This window comes from Athene noctua, chromosome 9 (genome assembly GCF_965140245.1).
Source record: "Athene noctua chromosome 9, bAthNoc1.hap1.1, whole genome shotgun sequence".
Lineage (NCBI taxonomy): Eukaryota > Metazoa > Chordata > Aves > Strigiformes > Strigidae > Athene > Athene noctua.
This window is the reverse complement of record NC_134045.1, coordinates 8,817,462-8,824,663: the sequence shown is the minus strand read 5'-3', so window position 1 is coordinate 8,824,663 and position 7,202 is coordinate 8,817,462.

Below are 7,202 nucleotides of genomic sequence, written 5' to 3'. Positions count from 1 at the left end.
AACACAGCTAGAGCTCCTTTTAGCACTGCTGCTTTGTTTTGAGCCCATATTGCTTGCTGAACATGCTTCAGTTTTACTCTCTGAAGTTTTCCCTCCTCTTATTTTATCCCCTTGTGAAATGTCACAAAGACCATCACTCTGACCAACATGATATGAACGTTTGGATCATTGAGTGTAATATGCTATCCATATTTGCACTTCAAAGCATTGTGCTTTTGCAGTTAAATATAATCCTGTGCCCTCTTTTATAAGATGAGCAATAGAAATACCAGGATCTTTCCTCATATGCTGGCAGCTCCAGGTTTACCTCTGCTGGCTTACCCAGGTCCTGATTTACCTTAACAAATGTCCACGCCCCTAAGACCAAGCGAAAGCAGCTGGAAGCCTATGGATTTCAGCATCCTCTTGACATGCAGCACTGTTTCAGAGACATCTTGGCTCAGGCTCCAGCTCTTGCTTGTTTTCACAGTGGATTTCAAGAATTTGTGAGATTGTTTCACTTGCTTTTATCTTATGATAGCTTGCTCAGCCCCCTTCACATTTAGACTGACATTTTTATGGCTCAAAGTGACTGCATTTTTTTTTTTTTTTAAGTAGGTCACGTGAAACATGAATGTGTTGCATCAACACATCAAGAAGGCTTGGTGTATCTCTGTTCAGGTGCTCGGCATTCGATACCACTCTTCTGCATGCCATCCAGCCATCACATCCACTGGGTGCCCCCAGCTCACCTAGTGCTTCTTCAGGGAGAGACGGAGGGAAAAGGATTTTTTCGCAAAATAATTGGCAATTTATGTGAAGGGGCAACAGAAAGGAGCCAAGAACCAGGAACTCTAGATCCTCACCCATGACTGCTGCATGTCACAACCTGCCACATCTCCCACCTGACAGCCACAATAGGTCCAAGACATTTATCCTGAAAGGCAAGGTACCAAGTGATGGAGTTACTGACAATATATCCATTTTCTTCTCCTCTATCAGAAAAAAACAACCTACCTACTATTTCAAATCAAGTAGTAGTATGACTGAGGCACATCTTAAAGACCAGCCTTCAAAGTTGATTGGTGACCCATGAGAAAAGAAGGTACGTGATTAATTCTGTAAGATACTTCATCAACTGATTGCATAAAATGCCTGAGAAGCAGCAGCAGAAAACTTGAAAGCTAAGGAACATGCTCCTGCAATGCACATTCAGAACTTCAAAACATACATACTTGTTGGACTTAAAGGACCATCAACAAAATTATATGCCAGAGCATCGAACTACTTGACTCACAAACAATTAAAGCATTCTTTCAGCATAAATTATATTTTGTAGGGTTAGTTTTCTCAGACAGTATATACAACGAAGTGGATATGTTCACAGGAGCTGTATCAAACTCTTAGATTTCTTTTCCTGTAAACTTTGGTCAGTCTAATTCCCTGAATGTGGTCTGGACCCCCAAACTGAACTCAACTAGATCTGACAAACTGATGCTGGAAACATTCTCTGGGGTAGCAGGGGGCTTTATCTCATAAAAAAGTGGCTTTGGGTTCTATGGTTTTGGGTTTCCTAAATTCAGCATATGACAATTCCCCCCCTTATTATTTTAGATGGGAAGGAAAGATGCCCATGGATGACAAACCGTTCTTATTCCAGACTTACCACTCTTCCTCCAGCCCTTTTGCAGAAGAATTACAATTGCAATCATATATTTCAAGGTTGGTGTCCTTCAGCTTCTGAATCAGTTTGGCAAGTCCTATATTTAAGAGGCATTAAGTCTTGTGAATTTATAGCTAACTGATCATACTCTCAAATGGAACAGCACTCAAGATTTAGTACTAAGAGCTACACAACTTCTCCTTTGCTCCTAAATGCACAAACCAATTTTTCCTAACATGCTGTCCAACACAGTTCTTATACTTGCAACTCTCTTTGTACCAGAGTCAGGACAGACTCTGAGTTGCACTCAATTTTCCAATCGCTTGCATAGCATTAGGATTACACATTTACCTGAAACGCGTGAAAGAAACAACTCTAATGCTGCTCTACGGAGTAACAGTTCCAACACGTGCATAAACATGGGATTGCACTGCCAGTGCATTGTCTTTATCTTACAGCTGGTTTCAGTCCCAAAGGCAGCAAGACTGGAAAGAGTTTGTTCACATCTGGTTACAAAAGATCTTATAAACATGCCTGATGTGACTCAGGGTTAAAAGGGTATCTATCCTGGATCTTTGAGTCTTCTTCAAGTAGGTTTCTCACTCTGTTTACTCTCAAGCAACATTTTTCAATCAGGACTGGCAACAAACAGAATAAAATAGCCTTGGGATCTAGCCCTTAATGCCCAGTTAGTGCATACTGACACTCAACTGCAATTATTTTCCTTTCCTAACTTGAGATACAAAATGTCCTGTCTGCCAAGAACAGCCCAGCACAGTTATGCCTGTCTTTACTTGATGCAGAATGATTTTCCACTGTAGATTCATTATGTCATTGAATTCAGTCACGGGAATAGTAACATTTTCACACATGTGGGAACTCATCTTGTGAATGCAAAGCTCATTTATTACAGTGATTTCTTCAGAGGCTGTAGTATGCTCATTTTATAATGAGGTTTATAATAAGGACAGATTCTGAACTGGTGAAAGCATGCAAATTTACCTGAAATCTGAAGTTTATCTGAAGACAAGATTGTTTATTGCTGGCAATTAGTGGAGTATTTTCCTTTTTTTTTTTTTTTTTTTTCCCCTCCTTTTTTTCTGGTGTCTCGAGTAATTTAAAATATAATGTAACAAGGGAAGCTTGGGGACTTTGTAGCACAGTTGCTTTTGATTGCTTACTCTGAGCTCACTAACGACTCTAATAAGACTGAACAATTTGAAGAGAAGGGCCATCTCCAAAGCCACACTGCAAGATGTATTAACACCTTTGAATAATGCTTGGACTATTGCATTAAAGCCTGAGGAAAGAACTGACTCAAACCTCTCTCCCTGTATAGCAGAACGGAACATAATTTAGACATAAATGTTAACTTAATAATGCTACAGTTATTGCAGCGTCATAATTAGAGCACATTTTCGTTTTGGAACATAATGTTAGTATGCTTAGAAAACTCAGATCAGTCATGTTTACAAAATGCTCACCCAGTTAATACTGCTAGCTGTAATTCTAAGCACAGGAACATATAAGGAGTCTTGGTCAGATATTCACAAATATGTGCAACAGGAGAAAATGAAAAGAAATCAGCTGCAGTTCTGAACACATATTTGTAAATTCTTTTCCTTAAAACATCAGCAACTAATTATATGGGTCAGCAGAAGAGGGAGCTACATTTTTATTGAGAAGTTTAATAACACAGCAGATCCTTTCACAAATGTCATAGCTATGTTTGGCATTAAAATAAATAATAATTAAAAAGAACTCTCATTTTATTGAATTAGTAAGAGATGGTCTCCCTGGTGGTTGAAAAGAGAAAGCCCAGTAAAATGCTACTTTAGGGTTTCCTGGAAATATGATGAATTTAAAGTTTCAAATAAAGCAAATGTACCAATTCAAATAAATTGATCTTTTTCACCATATGAAGTAGATATTAAAGATATAATTCTCTTGAGTTTTATACCTGCATTGTCATTGATATGACCGCAAGGAAATGTTATAATTTGGCTTAATTCTTCTGCATGAAAAATCAAACACTGTGTATATTTGAGTATCCTCTTGATTAAGCTTATTTTAAACATTGTAATCGCACTCTTGTTTGCAAGAACAAAGCATCTGATTGCATCTTTTAACTTACATTTTAAAGCTACAGGGCCAGGTTTCCTGCTCAGTGAAAGCTGTGCCTTTTCCCTGAAGGAGCTGTGTACACCTGAGCACAGATTAGGAACGCAGTTGAGCACCTGGGGTATAAAAGATGCACTGCTCGAAAGTGGTTTCACATGCCACCACAGCATGTGTATCCTGCTGCTACTAAATATACAGAAGTGCTCATATAGTGGCAAAAGGAAATAACAACTGAAAAGCATGCGGTAGGAACATGTGAACAGGTAGCTAAGAGCACACCCAGGCTCTGGCTGGATGGTAGGTTATGCTGTGCAGCAAGGGAGGAGTAAACTACCCCGTACCTACACGAGACTGGGTCAGAGTGTGCATATCTAACTCACATGCACATGAGTTTTGGGGAGGGAAAGGAGGATAAGGGCCTTTAAAGTCTAAAGCAAATACAAGTACTGACAGCAGCAACAGAAATATCATTGTTGGCCCCATCGTTGTAGGACAAGGTTTTAACATGAGAAACACATTTAACTTAATGGCTGGGAAGTTATACACCCCAAATTCCTAATCTATCCAGACAGACCCTCACTATTTTCAAGCAGATCTCATGATCTCTGAATGTCTGAAATTTATGTGACTGAAGTGGAAAGAACAAACCCTATAGGTGCCAATATGGATCTTCAGGCTCTTGAAAACATAATAAAGGAAAAGCTGATCTATAGTTTAACCTTCAAATATGTGTCAAGCATGTGCGATGAGGCAAAACAGCATGCTGAAGGGTTAATCTGGCACTGAAAATCATGTGTCCATCATCTCTCTGTGCACGCAGTGTGAATGAAATTCAACCTCACTCAGCCCAGGGATCTATGCACAAGGGTCATATTTTCTTGTAAAATCCAGCAGATGAGTAGACACATCTGCAGAGGGCTCTGCCAATGAGTAAAACACTTCTCAAGCCTGCAGGCCAGATACACAGATTAGGGGATAAATGATGCCCAGTCGGAATATCTGACCTCTATAGAAAAGGAGTGATTTTTTTTTTTTCTCTGTACAGTCATCAACATGTGATCAGCATATTATCCGGGGCCAGATGATCTGGTTTGCAGACATAGGCTAATACAAGTACAGGCACCCCAAGCTCCCTCTGTGCAAAACACCTGGGCAGCCCTGCATGGAGGTGGTGGGCTGCCTGCAGCCCTCACTCACCTCTGCCAGCCCCACGCTTTCTACGCAACACCTGGGATGCCTCTATGCCCATTTACAAGGGACTTGTACGCACAGACACCACACCGTCCACGTGCTCTACAGCTCCAGCTTCGAGCCGAACCAGGGCATGCACGAGGTGCTGCACCCGAGATAAGAGTCCTTCTGCAAACAGCTGCAGCAGGGAGCAGTGCAGGAACCAGCTGTATCGGTGTTACCAGGGACTTTCCATTATCTGAAGTGTTCCAGCTCTGCTTTACCTCATAAAACAAAGCTGGCTGTGTTGCTAACCCTCAGCACTGAAAAACCATAAAGCAGGAGTCACATACATAAATCACACTTAAATGCCTTCTGGGTTTTGAGCCTTTAAAGTTCATGTTTTCAGGCTCTTCCCCCATAAGAACTAAAAACTCTCTTTCTATATGAAAACTGAGATACTTTCCTCACTATTGGAATCCACAGCCTAGAACTTTAAGCAAATAACTAAGACTGGAGATGAACAGTTGTAGGCTTATGACACTGATTGTGCACTGGTTTCTGGCAGTCTGTGGGAGAGACCAGGTGTGAAGCCCTGCAATGTCCTTTAGGGTGCAGACCTGAGGTCCCCTTTATGCAGGGGTGTGTGTGCACCACCAAAACTGTGACAGTCTGAACTCTGCCCCTCCACATGACACCCAGCGCCAGCCCTGAGGGTCTAATCTGGAGGTCAGCCAAGCTTTGACAGAGATCCTTCTGTGAAGCATATCGTGGTTATTTTGTCTACGCTACACTCATCATGTTTTCATGGGATTGAGCAAAACCCTCCCACTATACCAAATTTAAAACGGCTCTGTAATGGGAGCCTGTAATTTAACAAAAGGTCCAATTAGGAACTCCTCTTTGTAGCCCTGTGAAATCATCCCTTCAGAAAGTCAAGAAACATCCCACAACATACAAGGTTCTAACACTTGTAAGCAAATGGCCATCTTTTGGGTATGCATCTGGGTCATTATATAAGCAAAGCACAAGCAACACAATTGGGCCAATGCCTTATTGTCTATGGGATAGTTTTAGGCAAATATTTCAGCTGCAGATGGTAAATACAGCTTCAAAGCCTAATGATATCTAACTGTGAAATAGCTGAGTCAGGTGCATTTACTAAAGTGTGGTGAGCCAAACACTAATTACAGTGCAGTTGCACCAAGATTAGTGTTACATCTGACATATTTTACAAGTAGGCTTAAACCAGTGCCAAATGAATTCGATGAACCTCCATGAGCTTCATCCATAGGCATTTTATTGTGGCTAAAGAAGAAAGTTCCAAGAGATACAGAGCATGTTAGGAGATCTGCTGCTCATTTCTGAGAATCAGCACCAAGTTTTCCTGGAGCTCTGACTAAGTGGCTGAAAAGTTTAGTCACTCACAGGTGTTTTGCTGCCATCTGTCAACAGCTGATTATTGCAAACCTGTTTACTCACAGTCTAGTGCTGTGAGAGAGAACTTGCTATCTTTGCTCAATCTCTTTATACAGCTCCTGAGCATCTTCCCCCAGAACCAAACTGCCCCAGGGCTTTGGGAAATTGCAATCCACATCCCTAGATGAGCTTCACAGCTGGCCCCTACCTCTATGAAGTTCCCGAACTTCAATTCTGGCTCAGAGTCCTGAATTTGGAGACTTAATTATAGCACTGTCATTCAGAGGAAAATCTTCACAGGCTGGGGTATTGCCATTACTTGCCAGATGCATCCACACCCTGGTACTGATTACATGCATTACTGACCTCAGCTGAACCATGAGAACAATAAGGCTAGCCCTGGTCAGGAATCTTTCTGACAAAACCTGGTTTCACTAGAAGAGGCAGATGAGAATCTAACATATTTCACAGACACTTGCTGCACACATTGAACTCCAGACAAATCACCAGCAGACTCTGGCTGTGCCGGCTCGGCAGCAGCCTCTCTGCCCGCTGCCTGGCAGCTCTCAGTGGATGACTGAGAAGCCTGGATGTCCAAGATCTATCAGGCTATGGAAGAAGCCAGGCCAGGCCCAGTATAGAAGCTAAAATCTGCCTGAATTGGAAGAGAACTTCGTTGCATGCCAAAGGCCTTTGGAGAACACAGGAGCAGGTCCAGAGCCATTGGGTTTGCAGCCGAATGTGGATGTCTGCATGGCCTGCTGCCACGGACAGAGTTGGACACTAAATGTTTTTACTTACGCTTGTAGGTACAGAATACTTCCCACAGCAGATTGCTAACCTGGCCATA